A 22,148-nucleotide genomic window follows, 5' to 3' on the forward strand; every position below is an offset into this window, starting at 1 on the left:
AAACCGAGTTTATTCAACCGCTCCTCATAGCTAATGCCCTTCATACCAGGCAACATTCTGGTAAATCTCTTCTGCACCCTCTCGAAAGCCTCCACATCCTTCTGGTAGTGTGGCGACCAGAATTGAACACTATACTCCAAGTGTGGCCTAACTAAGGTTCTATACAGCTGCAACATGACTTGCCAATTCTTATACTCAATGCCCCAGCCAATGAAGGCAAGCATGCCATATGCCTTCTTGACTACCTTCTCCACCTGTGTTGCCCCTTTCAGTGACCTGTGGACTTGTGCTCCTAGATCTCTTTGACTTTCAATACTCTTGAGGGTTCTACCATTCACTGTATATTCCCTACCTGCATTAGACCTTCCAAAATGCATTACCTCACATTTGTCCAGGTTAAACTCCATCTGCCATCTCTCCGCCCAAGTCTCCAAACAATCTAAATCCTGCTGTATCCTCTGACAGTCCTCATCGCTAACCGCAATTCCACCAACCTTTGTGTCGTCTGCAAACTTACTAATCAGACCAGTTACATTTTCCTCCAAATCATTTATATATACTACAAACAGCAAAGGTCCCAGCACTGATCCCTGTGGAACACCACTGGTCACAGCCCTCCAATTAGAAAAGCATCCTTCCATTGCTACTCTCTGCCTTCTATGACCTAGCCAGTTCTGTATCCACCTTGCCAGCTCACCCCTGATCCCGTGTGACTTCACCTTTTGAACTAGTCTAACATGAGGGACATTGTCAAAGGCCTTACTGAAGTCCATATAGGCAACATCCACTGCCCTACCTGCATCAATCATCTTAGTGACCTCCTCGAAAAACTCTATCAAGTTAGTGAGACACAACCTCCCCTTCACAAAACCATGCTGCCTCTCACTAATACGTCAATTTGCTTCCAAATGGGAGTAGATCCTGTCTTGAAGAATTCTCTTCAGTAATTTCCATACCATTGAAGTAAGGCTCACCGGCTTGTAGTTCCCTGGATTATCCTTGCTACCCTTATTAAACAGAGGAACAAAATTGTCCTCCGGGACATCCCCTGGAGACAGTGAGGATCCAAAGATTTCTGTCAAGGCCTCAGCAATTTCCTCTCCAGCCTCCTTCAGTATTCTGGGGTAGATCCCATCAGGCCCTGGGGACTTATCTACCATAATATTTTTTAAGACACCCAACACCTCGTCTTTTTGGATCTCAATGTGACCCAGGCTATCTGCACACCATTCTCCAGACTCAACATCTACCAATTCCTTCTCTTTGGGGAATACTGATGCAAAGTATTCATTTAGTACCTCGCCCATTTCCTCTGGCTCCACACATAGATTCCCTTGCCTATCCTTCAGTGGGCCAACCCTTTCCCTGGCGACCCTCTTGCTTTTTATGTACGTGTAAAAAGCCTTGGGATTTTCCTTAACCCTATTTGCCAATGACTTTTCGTGACCCCTTTTAGCCCTCCTGACTCCTTGCTTAAGTTCCTTCCTACTTTCCTTATATTCCACACAGGCTTCGTCTGTTCCCAGCCTTTTAGCCCTGACAAATGCCTCCTTTTTCTTTTTGACGAGGCCTACAATATCTCTCGTTATCCAAGGTTCCCGAAAATTGCCGTATTTAGCCTTCTTCCTCACAGGAACATGCCGGTCGTGAATTCCTTTCAACTGACACTTGAAAGCCTCCCACATGTCAGATGTTGATTTGCCCTCAAACATCCGCCCCCAATCTAGGTTCTTCAGTTCCCGCCTAATATTGTTATAATTAGCCTTCCCCCAATTTAGCACATTCATCCTAGGACCACTCTTATCCTTGTCCAACAGTACTTTAAAACTTACTGAATTGTGGTCACTCTTACCGAAATGCTCCCCTACTGAAACATCTACCACCTGGCCGGGCTCATTCCCCAATACCAGGTCCAGTACCGCCCCTTCCCTAGTTGGACTGACTACATATTGTTTTAAGAAGCCCTCCTGGATGCTCCTTACAAACTCCGCCCCGTCTAAGTCCCTGGCACTAAGTGAGTCCCAGTCAATATTGGGGAATTTGAAGTCTCCCAACACCACAACCCTGTTGTTTTTACTCTTTTCCAAAATCTGTCTACCTATCTGCTCCTCTATCTCCCGCTGGCTGTTGGGAGGCCTGTAGTAAACCCCCAACTTTGTGACTGCACCCTTCTTATTCCTGATCTCTACCCATATAGCCTCACTGCCCTCTGAGGTGTCCTCCCGCAGTACAGCTGTGATATTCTCCCTAACCAGTAGCGCAACTCCGCCTCCCCTTTTACATCCCCCTCTATCCCGCCTGAAACATCTAAATCCTGGAACATTTAGCTGCCAATCCTGCCCTTCCCTCAACCGGGTCTCTGTAATGGCAACAACATCATAGTTCCAAGTACTAATCCAAGCTCTAAGTTCATCTGCCTTACCCATAATACTTCTTGCATTAAAACATATGCACTTCAGGCCACCAGACCCGCTGTGTTCAGCAACTTCTCCCTGTCTGCTCTGCCTCAGAGCCACAATGTCCCTATTCCCTAGTTCTCCCTCAATGCTCTCACCTTCTGACCTATTGCTCCCGCGCCCACCCCCCTGCCATACTCGTTTAATCCCTCCCATGTGACACTAGCAAACCTCGCGGCAAGGATATTTATGCCTCTCCGGTTTAGATGCAACCCGTCCTTCTTATATAGGTCACACCTGCCCCGGAAGAGCTCCCAGTGATCCAGATAACGGAAACCCTCCCTCCTACACCAGCTGTTTAGCCATGTGTTTAGCTGCTCTATCTTCCTATTTCTAGCCTCACTGGCACGTGGCACAGGGAGTAATCCCGAGATTACAACCCTCTTTTAACTTTCTGCCTAGCTCCCTGAACTCCTGCTGCAGGACCTCATGCCCATTCCTGCCTATGTCGTTAGTACCAGTATGTACAACGACCTCTGTCTGTTTGCCCTCCCCCTTCAGGATGCCCTCTACCCGTTCGGAGACATCCTGGATCCTGGCACAAGGGAGGCAACATACCATCCTGGAGTCTCTTTCACGTCCACAGAAGCGCCTATCTGTGCCCCTGACTATAGAGTCCCCTATTACTATTGCTCTTCTGCGCTTTGATCCTCCCTTCTGAACATCAGAGCCAATCGTGGTGCCACTGCTCTGGCTGCTGCTGTTTTCCCCTGATAGGCTATCCCCCCCGACAGTATCCAAAGGAGTATACCTGTTCGCGAGGGGGACAACCACAGGGGATTCCTGTACTGACTGCCTGCCCTTTCTGGTGGTCACCCATTTCTCTGCCTGCACCTTGGGTGTGACCACATTTATATAACTGCGATCTATGACGCTTTCTGCCACCTGCATGCTCCTAAGTGCATCCAATTGCTGCTCCAACCGAACCATGCGGTCTGTGAGGAGCTCCAGTTGGGTGCACTTTCTGCAGATGAAGCCATCCGGGACGCTGGAAGCCTCCCGGACCTGCCACATCTCACAGTCAGAGCACTGCACCCCTCTAACTGACATTGCGTCAATTAATTCAAATTAAAAGTTTTTTTTTAAATTTTATATTTAAAAAAAGTTACTGTTAACTATCTGTTTCCTAGCATTGATTTCTAATATAAATGCGAAAGCTAAATATAGTACTCTCCGATCTCTGGCTTTGATACCCCTCAAAATTATAATTAAGTAATTCTGTTTAATTAGTTACCAATGCTTAATTTTTTTAATTTTGTGTAGATTCCCAACCAGCCACTCAGGTCACAGCTTTTCTGTGATGTCACTTCAGTTTCCCCCCCGACACACACAATTTGAAAAAGATATAAAAGTAAAAATGAGTAAAAATCACTTACTTACCTTCTTACCTTCTGAATGTCTAAGATGTTCTCAGGTTCTCTCCCTGACAGAGACTGCTCCTCCTCCTCCGAACGGCTCCCGAAACTAGGCCGCGATCTTTTAAAATCTCCGCTCTGACTCGCAGCTCCTGCGCTTTTTTAAACTCCCGCACTGTTTTCAATTTCCCGGCTCGCTCACCACTCGTGCTGTTTTCAATTTCCCGGCTCACTCAGCTCCCGCGCTGTTTTCACTGTCCCGGCTCACTCAGCTCCCGCGCTGTTTTCACTGTCCCGGCTCACTCACCACTCGCGCTGTTTTCAATTTCCCGGCTCACTCAGCTCCTGCGCTGTTTTCACTGTCCCGGCTCACTCACCTCCCGCGCTGTTTTCACTGTCCTGGCTCACTCAGCTCCCGCGCTGTTTTCACTGTCCCGGCTCACTCACCTCCCGCGCTGTTTTCACTGTCCCGGCTCACTCAGCTCCCGCGCTGTTTTCACTGTCCCGGCTCACTCACCACTCGCGCTGTTTTCACTGACCCGGCTCACTCAGCTCCCGCGCTGTTTTCACTGTCCCGGCTCACTCACCACTCACGTTGTTTTCACTGTCCCAGCTCACTCACCTCTCGCGCTGTTTTCAATTTCCCGGCTCACTCACCACTCACGTTGTTTTCAATGTCCCGGCTCACTCAGCTCCCGCGCGGTTTTCACTGTCCCGGCTCACTCAGCTCCCGCACAGTTTTCACTGTCCCGGCTCACTCACCACTCGCGCTGTTTTCACTGTCCCGGCTCATTCGGCTCCCGCGCTGTTTTCACTGTCCCGGCTCATTCGGCTCCCGCGCTGTTTTCACTGTCCCGGCTCACTCACCACTCGCGCTGTTTTCACTGTCCCGGCTCACTCACCACTCGCGCTATTTTCACTGTCCCGGCTCACTCACCACTCGCGCTGTTTTCACTGTCCCGGCTCACTCACCACTCGCGCTGTTTTCACTGTCCCGGCTCACTCACCTCTCGCGCTGTTTTCACTGTCCCGGCTCACTCACCACTCGCGCTGTTTTCACTGTCCCGGCTCATTCGGCTCCCGCGCTGTTTTCACTGACCCGGCTCACTCACCTCCCGCGCTGTTTTCACTGTCCCGGCTCATTCGGCTCCCGCGCTGTTTTCACTGTCCCGGCTCATTCGGCTCCCGCGCTGTTTTCACTGACCCGGCTCACTCACCTCCCGCGCTGTTTTCACTGTCCCGGCTCACTCAGCTCCCGCGCTGTTTTCACTGTCCCGGCTCACTCACCACTCGCGCTGTTTTCACTGTCCCGGCTCACTCAGCTCCCGCGCTGTTTTCACTGACCCGGCTCACTCACCTCCCGCACTGTTTTCACTGTCCCGGCTCACTCACCTCTCGCGCTGTTTTCAATTTCCCGGCTCACTCACCACTCGCGCTGTTTTCACTGTCCCGGCTCACTCAGCTCCCGCGCTGTTTTCACTGTCCCGGCTCACTCACCTCTCGCGCTGTTTTCAATTTCCCGGCTCACTCACCACTCGCGCTGTTTTCACTGTCCCGGCTCACTCAGCTCCCGCGCTGTTTTCACTGTCCCGGCTCACTCATCTCTCGCGCTGTTTTCAATTTCTCGGCTCACTCACCTCTCGCGCTGTTTTCAATTTCCCGGCTCACTCACCTCCCGCGCTGTTTTCACTGTCTCGGCTCACTCACCTCTCGCGCTGTTTTCAATTTCCCGGCTCACTCACCACTCGCGCTGTTTTCACTGTCCCGGCTCACTCAGCTCCCGCGCTGTTTTCACTGTCTCGGCTCACTCACCTCTCGCGCTGTTTTCACTGTCCCGGCTCACTCACCTCCCGCACTGTTTTCACTGTCTCGGCTCACTCACCTCTCGCGCTGTTTTCAATTTCTCGGCTCACTCACCTCTCGCGCTGTTTTCAATTTCCCGGCTCACTCACCTCTCGCGCTGTTTTCAATTTCTCGGCTCACTCACCTCTCGCGCTGTTTTCAATTTCCCGGCTCACTCACCACTCGCGCTGTTTTCAATTTCCCGGCTCACTCACCTCCCGCGCTGTTTTCACTGTCCCGGCTCACTCATCTCTCGCGCTGTTTTCAATTTCCCGGCTCACTCACCTCTCGCGCTGTTTTCAATTTCCCGGCTCACTCACCTCCCGCGCTGTTTTCAATGTCCCGGCTCACTCACCTCTCGCGCTGTTTTCAATGTCCCAGCTCACTCACCTCTCGCGCTGTTTTCAATTTCCCGGCTCACTCACCTCTCGCGCTGTTTTCAATTTCTCGGCTCACTCACCTCTCGCGCTGTTTTCAATTTCCCGGCTCACTCACCACTCGCGCTGTTTTCAATTTCTCGGCTCACTCATCTCTCACGCTGTTTTCAATTTCCCGGCTCACTCACCTCTCGCGCTGTTTTCAATGTCCCGGCTCACTCACCTCTCGCGCTGTTTTCAATGTCCCAGCTCACTCACCTCTCGCGCTGTTTTCAATTTCCCGGCTCACTCACCTCCCGCACTGTTTTCACTGTCTCGGCTCACTCACCTCTCACGCTGTTTTCAATTTCCCGGCTCACTCAGCTCCCGCGCTGTTTTCAATTTCCCGGCTCACTCACCACTCGCGCTGTTTTCAATTTCTCGGCTCACTCATCTCTCGCGCTGTTTTCAATTTCCCGGCTCACTCACTTCTCGCGCTGTTTTCAATTTCCCGGCTCACTCACCACTCACGTTGTTTTCACTGTCCCGGCTCACTCAGCTCCCGCGCGGTTTTCAATTTCCCGGCTCACTCACCTCCCGCACTGTTTTCACTGTCCCGGCTCACTCACCTCTCGCGCTGTTTTCAATTTCCCGGCTCACTCACCTCTCGCGCTGTTTTCAATTTCCCGGCTCACTCACCTCCCGCACTGTTTTCACTGTCCCGGCTCACTCACCTCTCGCGCTGTTTTCAATTTCCCGGCTCACTCACCACTCGCGCTGTTTTCAATTTCCCGGCTCACTCACCTCCCGCACTGTTTTCACTGTCCCGGCTCACTCACCACTCGCGCTGTTTTCAATTTCCCGGCTCACTCACCACTCGCGCTGTTTTCAATTTCCCGGCTCACTCACCTCCCGCACTGTTTTCACTGTCCCGGCTCACTCACCACTCGCGCTGTTTTCAATTTCCCGGCTCACTCACCACTCGCGCTGTTTTCAATTTCCCGGCTCACTCACCTCCCGCACTGTTTTCACTGTCCCGGCTCACTCACCTCTCGCGCTGTTTTCAATTTCCCGGCTCACTCACCTCTCGCGCTGTTTTCAATTTCCCGGCTCACTCACCTCCCGCACTGTTTTCACTGTCCCGGCTCACTCACCACTCGCGCTGTTTTCAATGTCCCGGCTCACTCACCTTTTTAATTATGTTTTCATTGTCCCGGCTCACTCACATTTTAATTATGTTTTAATGCATTGATCAATCATAGGGCTCTTTCCTTGAAGTGTAAGTGGCCATTAAATTGATTTGCATTGTGCTCACGTGTATTATAATACTTTATTCAGTGAATAAAGTGCCATTCTGCATTCAATAGTACTGAGAAACAGATGTAATGTGCCATCTGGAAAACCTGTTTTGATTTTTAAATTACTTTAAAGTCCAGCCAGCTGATGAAACTTTGAAATATCTGAACAAATGTCTGATTTCTTTGATTGAAAATCCATCTGTGAGTTTTTGGAAAAAAAATGAACAGATCGTTATATGTTCAGACAACTCCATGGACAGAATTGTATTGAGTTCTGGAGTTTATTTACGTAGTTGTACAATGCAATCCCATTTTGAATGTTTTTCTGAACTCCAAACTTGAAATGGGTTTAGTTCATCAGAGATTACTTACACAGCTATGAAAAGCACTATGGGCTTTGATTGACAGTTTCCTGAGCAGTTGATAGGATTAAAATGTTTTAAGTAGGTTTTTGGATGACTCTCTGTTTCTTTTAATAGGTTTGTAAGTGCTTGAGAGGAGTGAGTTATTGTCAAGAGATGTGTGTTTGTTTGACAGTTTCTAGGGGGAGCAATTTATTTCAACTGGAGTTTGGAAAGATGATTTTTTATTTATTTTTAATTCCTAAACATTTTAAATACTTCCCAGTGTTATCATGAGGCATATGAAGTCTGTCCATAGTGGACACTGGATAAGTGGCAATGGAGGATGCATAGGAGATGTGAGGGGCCGTGGAGGGACATGTGTCATATGGACAGGGGCCTGGCAGTCATCTGTAGAGCTGGGCCTATGGAGGTGGCCCTTCTAACTAGCTGACCTCAGCATCTACCTGACACTGTTCCGACCTCAGGCCTACTTCAGGTAACGGGGAGCCCATCTCCAGCCTGCCTGCAACTCCATGGGGTGAAAATTACATGTACTTTGCAGGGTCAGTCAGAACTTGGGAAGCCAAAATCAGGAGATGGTCTGAGACACAATTTATGAGCCAATGATAATAATCCTGTCTGCTACCTCCAACAATGTGGCACTCCCCTCGCACCGCACTGGGAATGTTTGCTTCAATTCCGCGCTTCAATCTCAGAGTGCGACTATAATCCATGATCTTCTGGTTCAGAAGTGAGAGTGTTTGCCCTGAATCGCAGTCGATTCTGATCTCCCTTGAGGGTAGCTACTCTCATAGTGCAGTGTTGCAGATGAAATCATCCTAGGCTGAATATGCCACTTATTTATTTAATGCTTTCCCTCATTAAGGGTTCTATATAAATCCAAGGTGTTGTTGACTGAAGGGGCGAAATTCTCCCCCAACGGCGGGATGTCCGCCGATTGGCGCCAAAGCCGGCGCCAATCAGACGGGCATCGCGCCGGCCCAAAGGTGCGGAATGCTCCGCATCTTTGGCGGCCTAGCCCCAACATTGAGGGGCTAGGCCGGCGCCGGAGGGATTTCCGCCCCACCAGCTGGCGGAAATGGCGTTTGTTTCCCCGCCAGCTGGCGCGGAAATGCGGCGCATGCGCGAGAGCGTCAGCGGCAGCTGTCAGTTTCCCGGCGCATGCGCGGGAGCGTCAGCAGCCGCTGTCAGTTTCCCGGCGCATGCGCGGGAGCGTCAGCGGCCGCTGTCAGTTTCCCGCGCATGCGCAGTGGGGAGAGTCTCTTCCGCCTCCGCCATGGTGGAGGCCGTGGCGGAGGCGGAAGGGAAAGAGTGCCCCCACGGCACAGGCCCGCGCGTGGATCGGTGGGCCCCGATCGCGGGCCAGGCCACTGTGGGGGCACTCCCCGGGGTCAGATCGCCCCGCGCCCCCCCCCAGGACCCCGGAGCCCGCCCACGCTGCCTGGTCCCGCCGGTAAATACCAGGTTTGATTTACGTCGGCGGGACAGGCAATTCCTGGGCGGGACTTCGGCCCGTCCGGGCCGGAGAATCCAGCGGGGGGTCCCGCCAACCGGCGCGGCCGGATTCCCGCCCCCGCCCAATCTCCGGGAGCGGAGACTTCGGCGGGGGCGGGGGCGGGGGCGGGATTCACGGCGGCCAACGGCGGGGGGTCGGAGAATGACGCCCAAGATCTTTCAGTTTACTGATTCCCAAACCGTTCACCAATCAAAGTGAGGCTGTTATCTTTTCTTCTATAAAATTTGGGAAGCTGTCGCATCAGGAAGATGGAACGAGCATTAGAACTGGAGATTAGATTTGTCGGGGCGGGGGTGGGGGAGTGCGGGGAGCAAGAGTTTATGTCAAACTGAAGTGTAATTTGGGTGTAGAGCACATATTACTGAGGTTCTGATGGTTGTTGCTTTTGGTGAGGAGAGGAATCTGCATGACGAAGAACTTGCGCATTTTCTGTGTTAGCTGAGAAAACTAAAACCAAACGTTTGTAAAGTCAAAATAAATATTTATCCTGGCTTGCCCGACAGAACGATCATTATAGAAGTTTGATAAAACCTATTGAAAGTCAAGGACACAATCAGCTATAGATGACAGCATAGGAATGTCGGAACAGAAAATGGTCATTCAGCCCGGAGAAGCCTGATTTAGCTTTGCACGAGATCGGGGCTGATCTGTATCCCAACTCCATTTCTCCACCTTGACGCCGCAGGAATAGAAATCTGCTTATCTCTGTCTTCTAAGCTCCAACCTGTTGTCACATTTTAATAACTTTGAGGAATTGACAATGCCTAGAGTTGATTTCTAAAGTGTAACAGGAGTGTTTACTTTGATAATCTTCTATAAAGTGAGTTTTAACACCATTGGCAATGAGTTGGTGATGGGGCAGAATTCTATTTTATTCTTTCACAGGATGTGGGCGTCTCTGGGCTAGCATTTGTTGTCGATCCCTAATTACCCTTGAACTGAGTGGCTTGCTGGGCCATTTCAGAGGGCAATGAAGAGTCAACCAGATTGCAGTGGGTCTGGAGTCACATGTAGGACCCTACCAGGTAAGATCAAGGTATAGAATCACAGAATCCATACAGTGCAGAAGGAGGCCATTCGGCAATTCGAGATTGCACCAATCCTCCAAGAGAGCACCCTGTCCCCTGAACCCCACCCAAACGTTTGGACAATTAAGGAGCAATTTAGCATGGTTATCCACCTAACCTGCACATCTTTGGACTGTGGGGGGAAATTGGAACACCCGGAGGAAACTCACACAGATAGGGGGAGAATTGGAAGGTGGCCAATTTTACTTCCCTCCAGAGCAGTATTGAACGAGATGGGGTTTTAGAACAATCAATAATAGTTTCATGGTCACCATGACCGAATCTAGCTTTCAATTCCAGGCTTTATAATTCAATTTAATTTCCACCAGCTGCCATGTTGGAAATTGTACCCAAGTCCGCAGAGCGTTGGCCTGGACATCGGGGTTACATGTCCAGTGACATTACCAATATGTCACCACCTCCCCAAAAAGTAAACAGTCCATTTTCTTTGTTGAGGGGATTCAGGTATGTGATAATATTTGTTGAGGGGATTCCGGAGTGTGTTAATATTTGTTGGAGATATTCTGGAGGGTGTCAATACTGTTGAGGGTATTCCAGAGAGTATTAATATTTGTTGGGGGGATACAGGAGTGTGTTAATATTTGTTAAGGATATTACGGTGTGTGTTAATATTTGTTGAGTGGATTCAGGAGTGTGTTGCTATTTGTTGGGGGTATTCCGGAGTGTGTTAATATTTGTTGAGGGGATTCCGGAGTGTGTTAATATTTGTTGGGGATATTCTGGAGGGTGTCAATACTGTTGAGGGTATTCCGGAGGGTGTTAATATTTGTTGGGGGGATACATGAGTGTGTTAATATTTGTTAAGGATATTACGGTGTGTGTTAATATTTGTTGAGTGGATTCAGGAGTGTGTTGCTATTTGTTGAGGGGATTCAGGATTGTGTTAATATTTGTTGAGGGGATTGCGGAGTGTGTTAATATTTGTTGAGGGGAGTCAGGAGTGTGTCAATATTTGTTGAGGGGATTCAGGAGTGTGTTAATATTTGTTGAGGGGATTCCGGACTGTGTTAATATTTGTTGAGGGGGTTCCGGAGTGTGTTAATCTCTGTTGAGGGGATTCAGGAGAGTGTTAATATTTCTTGAGGGGATTCAGGAGTGTGTTAATAGTTGTTGAGGGGATACCGGAGTGTGTTAATATTTGTTGGGGGTTTTCCGGAGTGTGTTAATGTTTGTTGAGGGAATTCAGCAGTGTGTTAATATATGTTGCGTATATTCTGGAGTGTTTTAGTATTTGTTGGGGGATTCCGGAGTGTGTTAATATTTGTTGGGGGTCATTCCGGAGTGTGTTAATATCTTTTGAGGGGATTCAGGAATGTGTTAATATTTGTTGAGGGGATTCAGGAGAGTGTTAATATTTGTTGAGGGGATTCAGGAGAGTGTTAATATATGTTGAGGGGATTCAGGAGAGTGTTAATATTTGTTGAGGGGATTCAGGAGTGGGTTAATATTCATTGAGGGGATTCAGGAGTGTGTTAATATTTGTTGAGGGGATTCAGGAGTGTGTTAATATTTGTTGAGGGGATGCAGGAGAGTGATAATATTTGTTGAGGAGATTCAGGAGTGGTTTAATATTTGTTGAGGGGATTCAGGAGTGGGTTAATATTCATTGAGGGGATTCAGGAGTGTGTTAATATTTGTTGAGGGGATTCAGGAGAGTGTTAATATTTGTTGAGGGGATTCAGGAGAGTGTTAATATTTGTTGAGGGGATTCAGGAGTGGGTTAATATTCGTTGAGGGGATTCAGGAGTGTGTTAATATTTGTCGAGGGGATTCAGGAGAGTGTTAATATTTGTTGAGGGGATTCAGGGGAGTGTTAATATTTGTTGGGGGTATTCCGGAGTGTGTTAATATTTGTTGCCGGTATTCCGGAGTGGGTTAATGTACGATGGGGGTATTCCGGAGTGGGTTAATATTTGTTGGGGTTATTCCGGAGTGTGTTAATATTTGTTGAGCGGATTCAGTAGTGTGTTAATATTTGTTGGGGGTATTCTGGAGTGTGTTAATATTTGTTGGGGGTATTCAGGAGTGAGTTAATATTTGTTGGGGGTATTGAGGTGTGTGTTAATATTTGTTAAGGGGATTCAGGAGAGTGTTAATATTTGTTGAGGGGATTCCAGAGTGTGTGAATATTTGATGGGGTCAGTCCGGAGTGTGTTAATATTTGTTGGGGATATTCTGGAGTCTGTTAATATTTGATGAGGGGATTCCGGAGGGTGTAAATATTTGTAGGGGGTCATTCCAGAATATGTGAATATTTGTTGGGTGTCAGTCCGGATCGTATTAATATTTGTTGGGGATATTCAGGAATGTTTTAATATTTGTTGGAGGGATTCAGGAGTGTGTTGATATTTGTTGAGGTGTTTCCGGAGTGTGTTAATATTTGTTGAGGGGATTCAGGAGTGTGTTAATATTTGTTGAGGGGATTCAGGAGAGTGTTAATATTTGTTGAGGGGATTCAGGGAATGTTAATATTTGTTGAGGGGATTCAGGAGTGTGTTAATATATGTTGAGGGGATTCAGGAGAGTGTTAATATTTGTTGAGGGGATTCAGGGAATGTTAATATTTGTTGAGGGGATTCAGGAGTGTGTTAATATATGTTGAGGGGATTCAGGAGAGTGTTAATATTTGTTGAGGGGATTCAGGAGAGTGTTAATATTTGTTGAGGATATTACGGTGTGTGTTAATATTTGTTGAGTGGATTCAGGAGTGTGTTGCTATTTGTTGAGGGGATTCAGGATTGTGTTAATATTTGTTGAGGGGATTGCGGAGTGTGTTAATATTTGTTGAGGGGAGTCAGGAGTGTGTCAATATTTGTTGAGGGGATTCAGGAGTGTGTTAATATTTGTTGAGGGGATTCCGGACTGTGTTAATATTTGTTGAGGGGGTTCCGGAGTGTGTTAATCTTTGTTGAGGGGATTCAGGAGAGTGTTAATATTTCTTGAGGGGATTCAGGAGTGTGTTAATAGTTGTTGAGGGGATACCGGAGTGTGTTAATATTTGTTGGGGGTTTTCCGGAGTGTGTTAATGTTTGTTGAGGGAATTCAGCAGTGTGTTAATATATGTTGCGTATATTCTGGAGTGTTTTAGTATTTGTTGGGGGATTCCGGAGTGTGTTAATATTTGTTGGGGGTCATTCCGGAGTGTGTTAATATCTTTTGAGGGGATTCAGGAATGTGTTAATATTTGTTGAGGGGATTCAGGAGAGTGTTAATATTTGTTGAGGGGATTCAGGAGTGTGTTAATATATGTTGAGGGGATTCAGGAGAGTGTTAATATTTGTTGAGGGGATTCAGGAGTGGGTTAATATTCATTGAGGGGATTCAGGAGTGTGTTAATATTTGTTGAGGGGATTCAGGAGTGTGTTAATATTTGTTGAGGGGATGCAGGAGAGTGATAATATTTGTTGAGGAGATTCAGGAGTGGTTTAATATTTGTTGAGGGGATTCAGGAGTGGGTTAATATTCATTGAGGGGATTCAGGAGTGTGTTAATATTTGTTGAGGGGATTCAGGAGAGTGTTAATATTTGTTGAGGGGATTCAGGAGAGTGTTAATATTTGTTGAGGGGATTCAGGAGTGGGTTAATATTCGTTGAGGGGATTCAGGAGTGTGTTAATATTTGTCGAGGGGATTCAGGAGAGTGTTAATATTTGTTGAGGGGATTCAGGGGAGTGTTAATATTTGTTGGGGGTATTCCGGAGTGTGTTAATATTTGTTGCCGGTATTCCGGAGTGGGTTAATGTACGATGGGGGTATTCCGGAGTGGGTTAATATTTGTTGGGGTTATTCCGGAGTGTGTTAATATTTGTTGAGCGGATTCAGTAGTGTGTTAATATTTGTTGGGGGTATTCTGGAGTGTGTTAATATTTGTTGGGGGTATTCAGGAGTGAGTTAATATTTGTTGGGGGTATTGAGGTGTGTGTTAATATTTGTTAAGGGGATTCAGGAGAGTGTTAATATTTGTTGAGGGGATTCCAGAGTGTGTGAATATTTGATGGGGTCAGTCCGGAGTGTGTTAATATTTGTTGGGGATATTCTGGAGTCTGTTAATATTTGATGAGGGGATTCCGGAGGGTGTAAATATTTGTAGGGGGTCATTCCAGAATATGTGAATATTTGTTGGGTGTCAGTCCGGATCGTATTAATATTTGTTGGGGATATTCAGGAATGTTTTAATATTTGTTGGAGGGATTCAGGAGTGTGTTGATATTTGTTGAGGTGTTTCCGGAGTGTGTTAATATTTGTTGAGGGGATTCAGGAGTGTGTTAATATTTGTTGAGGGGATTCAGGAGAGTGTTAATATTTGTTGAGGGGATTCAGGGAATGTTAATATTTGTTGAGGGGATTCAGGAGTGTGTTAATATATGTTGAGGGGATTCAGGAGAGTGTTAATATTTGTTGAGGGGATTCAGGAGAGTGTTAATATTTGTTGAGGGGATTCAGGAGTGGGTTAATATTTGTTGAGGGGATTCAGGAGAGTGTTAATATTTGTTGAAGGGATTCAGGAGAGTGTTAATATTTGTTGAGGGGATTCAGGAGTGGGTTAATATTCATTGAGGGGATTCAGGAGTGTGTTAATATTTGTTGAGGGGATTCAGGAGAGTTAATATTTGTTGAAGGGATTCAGGAGTGGGTTAATATTTGTTGAGGGGATTCGGTAGTGGGTTAATATTCATTGAAGGGATTCAGGAGTGTGTTAATATTTGTTGAGGGGATTCAGGAGAGTGTTAATATTTGTTGAGGGGATTCAGGAGAGTGTTAATATTTGTTGAGGGGATTCAGGAGTGGGTTAACATTCGTTGAGGGGATTCAGGAGTGTGTTAATATTTGTTGAGGGGATTCAGGAGAGTGTTAATATTTGTTGAGGGGTCATTCCGGAGTGTGTTAATATCTTTTGAGGAGATTCAGGAATGTGTTAATATTTGTTGAGGGGATTCAGGAGAGTGTTAATATTTGTTGAGGGGATTCTGGGGAGTGTTAATATTTGTTGAGGGGTCATTCCGGAGTGTGTTAATATTTTTTGAGGGGATTCAGGAATGTGTTAATATTTGTTGAGGGGATTCAGGAGACTGTTAATATTTGTTGAGGGGATTCAGGAGTGGGTTAATATTTGTTGAGGGGATTCAGGAGAGTGTTAATATTTGTTGAAGGGATTCAAGAGAGTGTTAATATTTGTTGAGGGGATTCAGTAGTGGGTTAATATTCATTGAGAGGATTCAGGAGTGTGTTAATATTTGTTGAGGGGATTCAGGAGAGTGTTAATATTTGTTGAGGGGATTCAGGAGTGGGTTAATATTTGTTGAGGGGATTCAGGAGTGGGTTAATATTCATTGAGGGGATTCAGGAGTGTGTTAATATTTCTTGAGGGGACTCAGGAGAGTGTTAATATTTGTTGAGGGGATTCAGGAGAGTGTTAATATTTGTTGAGTGGATTCAGGAGTGGGTTAATATTCGTTGAGGGGATTCAGGAGTGTGTTAATATTTGTTGAGGGGATTCAGGAGTGTGTTAATATTTGTTGCCGGTATTCCGGAGTGGGTTAATGTACGTTGGGGGTATTCCGGAGTGTGTTAATATTTGTTGAGCGGATTCTGGATTGTGTTAATATTTGTTGGGGTATTCCGGATTGTGTTAATATTTGTTGCCGGTATTCCGGAGTGGGTTAATATTTGTTGGGGGTATTCTGGAGTGTGTTAATATTTGTTGGGGGTATTCAGGAGTGAGTTAATATTTGTTGGGGGTATTGAGGTGTGTGTTAATATTTGTTAAGGGGATTCAGGAGAGTGTTAATATTTGTTGAGGGGATTCCAGAGTGTAATAATATTGGATGGGGGTCTGTCCGGAGTGTATTCATATTTGTTGGGGATATTCTGGTGTCTGTTAATATTTGTTGAGGGGATTCCGGAGTGTGTAAATATTTGTAGGGGTCATTCCAGAGTGTGTGAATATTTGTTGGGTGTCAGTCCGGAGCGTGTTGATATTTGTTGGGGATATTCAGGAGTGTGTTAATATTTGTTGGAGGGATTCAGGAGTGTGTTGATATTTGTTGAGATGTTTCCGGAGTGTGTTAATATTTGTTGAGGGGTTTCAGGAGTGTGTTGATATTTGTTGAGTGGATTCTGGCATGTGTTAATATTTGTTGGGGGTCATTCCGGACTGTGTTAATATTTGTTGGGGATATTCCGGAGTGTGTTAATATTTGTTTGGGATATTCCGGAGTGTGTTAATATTTGTTGAGTTGAATCAGGAGTGTGTTGATATTCATTGAGGGGATTCAGGAGTGTGTTAATATTTGTTGAGGGGATTCCGGAGTGTGTTCATATTTGTTGGGTGTATTCCGGAGTGTGTTAATATTTGTTAAAGGGGTTCCGGAGTGTGTTAATATTTGTTGAGGGGATTCAGGAGTGTGTTAATATTTGTTGAAGGGATTCCGGAGTGTGTTTGTATTTGTTGGGGAGATTCAGGAGTGTGTTAATCGTTGTTGAGAAGATTCAGGAGTATGATAATATTTGTTGAGGGGATTCAGGAGTGTGTTAATAGTTGTTGAGGGCATACCTGATGTGTTAATATTTGTTGGGGGTTTTCCGGAGTGTGTTAATGTTTGTTGAGGGAATTCAGGAGTGGGTTAATGTACGTTGGGGGTATTCCTGTGTGTGTTAATATTTGTTGGGGATATTCTGGAGTGTGTTAATATTTGTTGGGAGGATTCAAGAGTGTGTTAATATATGTTGAGTGGAATCAGCAGTGTGTTAATATTTATGTGGGGATGCCGGAGTGTGTTAATATTTGTTGAGGGTATTCAGGAGTATGTTTATATTTGTGGTGGGGATTCAGGAGTGTGTTAATATATGTTGAGGTGTTTTCCGAGTGTGTTAATATTTGTTGAAGGGATTCAGGAGTGTGTTAATATTTGTTGAGGGGTTTCAGGAGTGTGTTGATATTTGTTGAGTGGATTCTGGCATGTGTTAATATTTGTTGGGGGTCATTCCGGACTGTGTTAATATTTGTTGGGGATATTCCGGAGTGTGTTAATATTTGTTTGGGATATTCCGGAGTGTGTTAATATTTGTTGAGTTGAATCAGGAGTGTGTTGATATTCATTGAGGGGATTCAGGAGTGTGTTAATATTTGTTGAGGGGATTCCGGAGTGTGTTCATATTTGTTGGGTGTATTCCGGAGTGTGTTAATATTTGTTAAAGGGGTTCCGGAGTGTGTTAATATTTGTTGAGGGGATTCAGGAGACTGTTAATATTTGTTGAGGGGATTCAGGAGTGGGTTAATATTTGTTGAGGGGATTCAGGAGAGTGTTAATATTTGTTGAAGGGATTCAAGAGAGTGTTAATATTTGTTGAGGGGATTCAGTAGTGGGTTAATATTCATTGAGAGGATTCAGGAGTGTGTTAATATTTGTTGAGGGGATTCAGGAGAGTGTTAATATTTGTTGAGGGGATTCAGGAGTGGGTTAATATTTGTTGAGGGGATTCAGGAGTGGGTTAATATTCATTGAGGGGATTCAGGAGTGTGTTAATATTTCTTGAGGGGACTCAGGAGAGTGTTAATATTTGTTGAGGGGATTCAGGAGAGTGTTAATATTTGTTGAGTGGATTCAGGAGTGGGTTAATATTCGTTGAGGGGATTCAGGAGTGTGTTAATATTTGTTGAGGGGATTCAGGAGTGTGTTAATATTTGTTGCCGGTATTCCGGAGTGGGTTAATGTACGTTGGGGGTATTCCGGAGTGTGTTAATATTTGTTGAGCGGATTCTGGATTGTGTTAATATTTGTTGGGGTATTCCGGATTGTGTTAATATTTGTTGCCGGTATTCCGGAGTGGGTTAATATTTGTTGGGGGTATTCTGGAGTGTGTTAATATTTGTTGGGGGTATTCAGGAGTGAGTTAATATTTGTTGGGGGTATTGAGGTGTGTGTTAATATTTGTTAAGGGGATTCAGGAGAGTGTTAATATTTGTTGAGGGGATTCCAGAGTGTAATAATATTGGATGGGGGTCTGTCCGGAGTGTATTCATATTTGTTGGGGATATTCTGGTGTCTGTTAATATTTGTTGAGGGGATTCCGGAGTGTGTAAATATTTGTAGGGGTCATTCCAGAGTGTGTGAATATTTGTTGGGTGTCAGTCCGGAGCGTGTTGATATTTGTTGGGGATATTCAGGAGTGTGTTAATATTTGTTGGAGGGATTCAGGAGTGTGTTGATATTTGTTGAGATGTTTCCGGAGTGTGTTAATATTTGTTGAGGGGTTTCAGGAGTGTGTTGATATTTGTTGAGTGGATTCTGGCATGTGTTAATATTTGTTGGGGGTCATTCCGGACTGTGTTAATATTTGTTGGGGATATTCCGGAGTGTGTTAATATTTGTTTGGGATATTCCGGAGTGTGTTAATATTTGTTGAGTTGAATCAGGAGTGTGTTGATATTCATTGAGGGGATTCAGGAGTGTGTTAATATTTGTTGAGGGGATTCCGGAGTGTGTTCATATTTGTTGGGTGTATTCCGGAGTGTGTTAATATTTGTTAAAGGGGTTCCGGAGTGTGTTAATATTTGTTGAGGGGATTCAGGAGTGTGTTAATATTTGTTGAAGGGATTCCGGAGTGTGTTTGTATTTGTTGGGGAGATTCAGGAGTGTGTTAATCGTTGTTGAGAAGATTCAGGAGTATGATAATATTTGTTGAGGGGATTCAGGAGTGTGTTAATAGTTGTTGAGGGCATACCTGATGTGTTAATATTTGTTGGGGGTTTTCCGGAGTGTGTTAATGTTTGTTGAGGGAATTCAGGAGTGGGTTAATGTACGTTGGGGGTATTCCGGTGTGTGTTAATATTTGTTGGGGATATTCTGGAGTGTGTTAATATTTGTTGGGAGGATTCAAGAGTGTGTTAATATATGTTGAGTGGAATCAGCAGTGTGTTAATATTTATGTGGGGATGTCGGAGTGTGTTAATATTTGTTGAGGGTATTCAGGAGTATGTTTATATTTGTGGTGGGGATTCAGGAGTGTGTTAATATATGTTGAGGTGTTTTCCGAGTGTGTTAATATTTGTTGAAGGGATTCAGGAGTGTGTTAATATTTGTTGAGGGGTTTCAGGAGTGTGTTGATATTTGTTGAGTGGATTCTGGCATGTGTTAATATTTGTTGGGGGTCATTCCGGACTGTGTTAATATTTGTTGGGGATATTCCGGAGTGTGTTAATATTTGTTTGGGATATTCCGGAGTGTGTTAATATTTGTTGAGTTGAATCAGGAGTGTGTTGATATTCATTGAGGGGATTCAGGAGTGTGTTAATATTTGTTGAGGGGATTCCGGAGTGTGTTCATATTTGTTGGGTGTATTCCGGAGTGTGTTAATATTTGTTAAAGGGGTTCCGGAGTGTGTTAATATTTGTTGAGGGGATTCAGGAGACTGTTAATATTTGTTGAGGGGATTCAGGAGTGGGTTAATATTTGTTGAGGGGATTCAGGAGAGTGTTAATATTTGTTGAAGGGATTCAAGAGAGTGTTAATATTTGTTGAGGGGATTCAGTAGTGGGTTAATATTCATTGAGAGGATTCAGGAGTGTGTTAATATTTGTTGAGGGGATTCAGGAGAGTGTTAATATTTGTTGAGGGGATTCAGGAGTGGGTTAATATTTGTTGAGGGGATTCAGGAGTGGGTTAATATTCATTGAGGGGATTCAGGAGTGTGTTAATATTTCTTGAGGGGACTCAGGAGAGTGTTAATATTTGTTGAGGGGATTCAGGAGAGTGTTAATATTTGTTGAGTGGATTCAGGAGTGGGTTAATATTCGTTGAGGGGATTCAGGAGTGTGTTAATATTTGTTGAGGGGATTCAGGAGTGTGTTAATATTTGTTGCCGGTATTCCGGAGTGGGTTAATGTACGTTGGGGGTATTCCGGAGTGTGTTAATATTTGTTGAGCGGATTCTGGATTGTGTTAATATTTGTTGGGGTATTCCGGATTGTGTTAATATTTGTTGCCGGTATTCCGGAGTGGGTTAATATTTGTTGGGGGTATTCTGGAGTGTGTTAATATTTGTTGGGGGTATTCAGGAGTGAGTTAATATTTGTTGGGGGTATTGAGGTGTGTGTTAATATTTGTTAAGGGGATTCAGGAGAGTGTTAATATTTGTTGAGGGGATTCCAGAGTGTAATAATATTGGATGGGGGTCTGTCCGGAGTGTATTCATATTTGTTGGGGATATTCTGGTGTCTGTTAATATTTGTTGAGGGGATTCCGGAGTGTGTAAATATTTGTAGGGGTCATTCCAGAGTGTGTGAATATTTGTTGGGTGTCAGTCCGGAGCGTGTTGATATTTGTTGGGGATATTCAGGAGTGTGTTAATATTTGTTGGAGGGATTCAGGAGTGTGTTGATATTTGTTGAGATGTTTCCGGAGTGTGTTAATATTTGTTGAGGGGTTTCAGGAGTGTGTTGATATTTGTTGAGTGGATTCTGGCATGTGTTAATATTTGTTGGGGGTCATTCCGGACTGTGTTAATATTTGTTGGGGATATTCCGGAGTGTGTTAATATTTGTTTGGGATATTCCGGAGTGTGTTAATATTTGTTGAGTTGAATCAGGAGTGTGTTGATATTCATTGAGGGGATTCAGGAGTGTGTTAATATTTGTTGAGGGGATTCCGGAGTGTGTTCATATTTGTTGGGTGTATTCCGGAGTGTGTTAATATTTGTTAAAGGGGTTCCGGAGTGTGTTAATATTTGTTGAGGGGATTCAGGAGTGTGTTAATATTTGTTGAAGGGATTCCGGAGTGTGTTTGTATTTGTTGGGGAGATTCAGGAGTGTGTTAATCGTTGTTGAGAAGATTCAGGAGTATGAGAATATTTGTTGAGGGGATTCAGGAGTGTGTTAATAGTTGTTGAGGGCATACCTGATGTGTTAATATTTGTTGGGGGTTTTCCGGAGTGTGTTAATGTTTGTTGAGGGAATTCAGGAGTGGGTTAATGTACGTTGGGGGTATTCCTGTGTGTGTTAATATTTGTTGGGGATATTCTGGAGTGTGTTAATATTTGTTGGGAGGATTCAAGAGTGTGTTAATATATGTTGAGTGGAATCAGCAGTGTGTTAATATTTATGTGGGGATGCCGGAGTGTGTTAATATTTGTTGAGGGTATTCAGGAGTATGTTTATATTTGTGGTGGGGATTCAGGAGTGTGTTAATATATGTTGAGGTGTTTTCCGAGTGTGTTAATATTTGTTGAAGGGATTCAGGAGTGTGTTAATATTTGTTGAGGGGTTTCAGGAGTGTGTTGATATTTGTTGAGTGGATTCTGGCATGTGTTAATATTTGTTGGGGGTCATTCCGGACTGTGTTAATATTTGTTGGGGATATTCCGGAGTGTGTTAATATTTGTTTGGGATATTCCGGAGTGTGTTAATATTTGTTGAGTTGAATCAGGAGTGTGTTGATATTCATTGAGGGGATTCAGGAGTGTGTTAATATTTGTTGAGGGGATTCCGGAGTGTGTTCATATTTGTTGGGTGTATTCCGGAGTGTGTTAATATTTGTTAAAGGGGTTCCGGAGTGTGTTAATATTTGTTGAGGGGATTCAGGAGACTGTTAATATTTGTTGAGGGGATTCAGGAGTGGGTTAATATTTGTTGAGGGGATTCAGGAGAGTGTTAATATTTGTTGAAGGGATTCAAGAGAGTGTTAATATTTGTTGAGGGGATTCAGTAGTGGGTTAATATTCATTGAGAGGATTCAGGAGTGTGTTAATATTTGTTGAGGGGATTCAGGAGAGTGTTAATATTTGTTGAGGGGATTCAGGAGTGGGTTAATATTTGTTGAGGGGATTCAGGAGTGGGTTAATATTCATTGAGGGGATTCAGGAGTGTGTTAATATTT

This window comes from Scyliorhinus torazame, chromosome 21 (assembly GCF_047496885.1).
Source record: "Scyliorhinus torazame isolate Kashiwa2021f chromosome 21, sScyTor2.1, whole genome shotgun sequence".
NCBI lineage: Eukaryota > Metazoa > Chordata > Chondrichthyes > Carcharhiniformes > Scyliorhinidae > Scyliorhinus > Scyliorhinus torazame.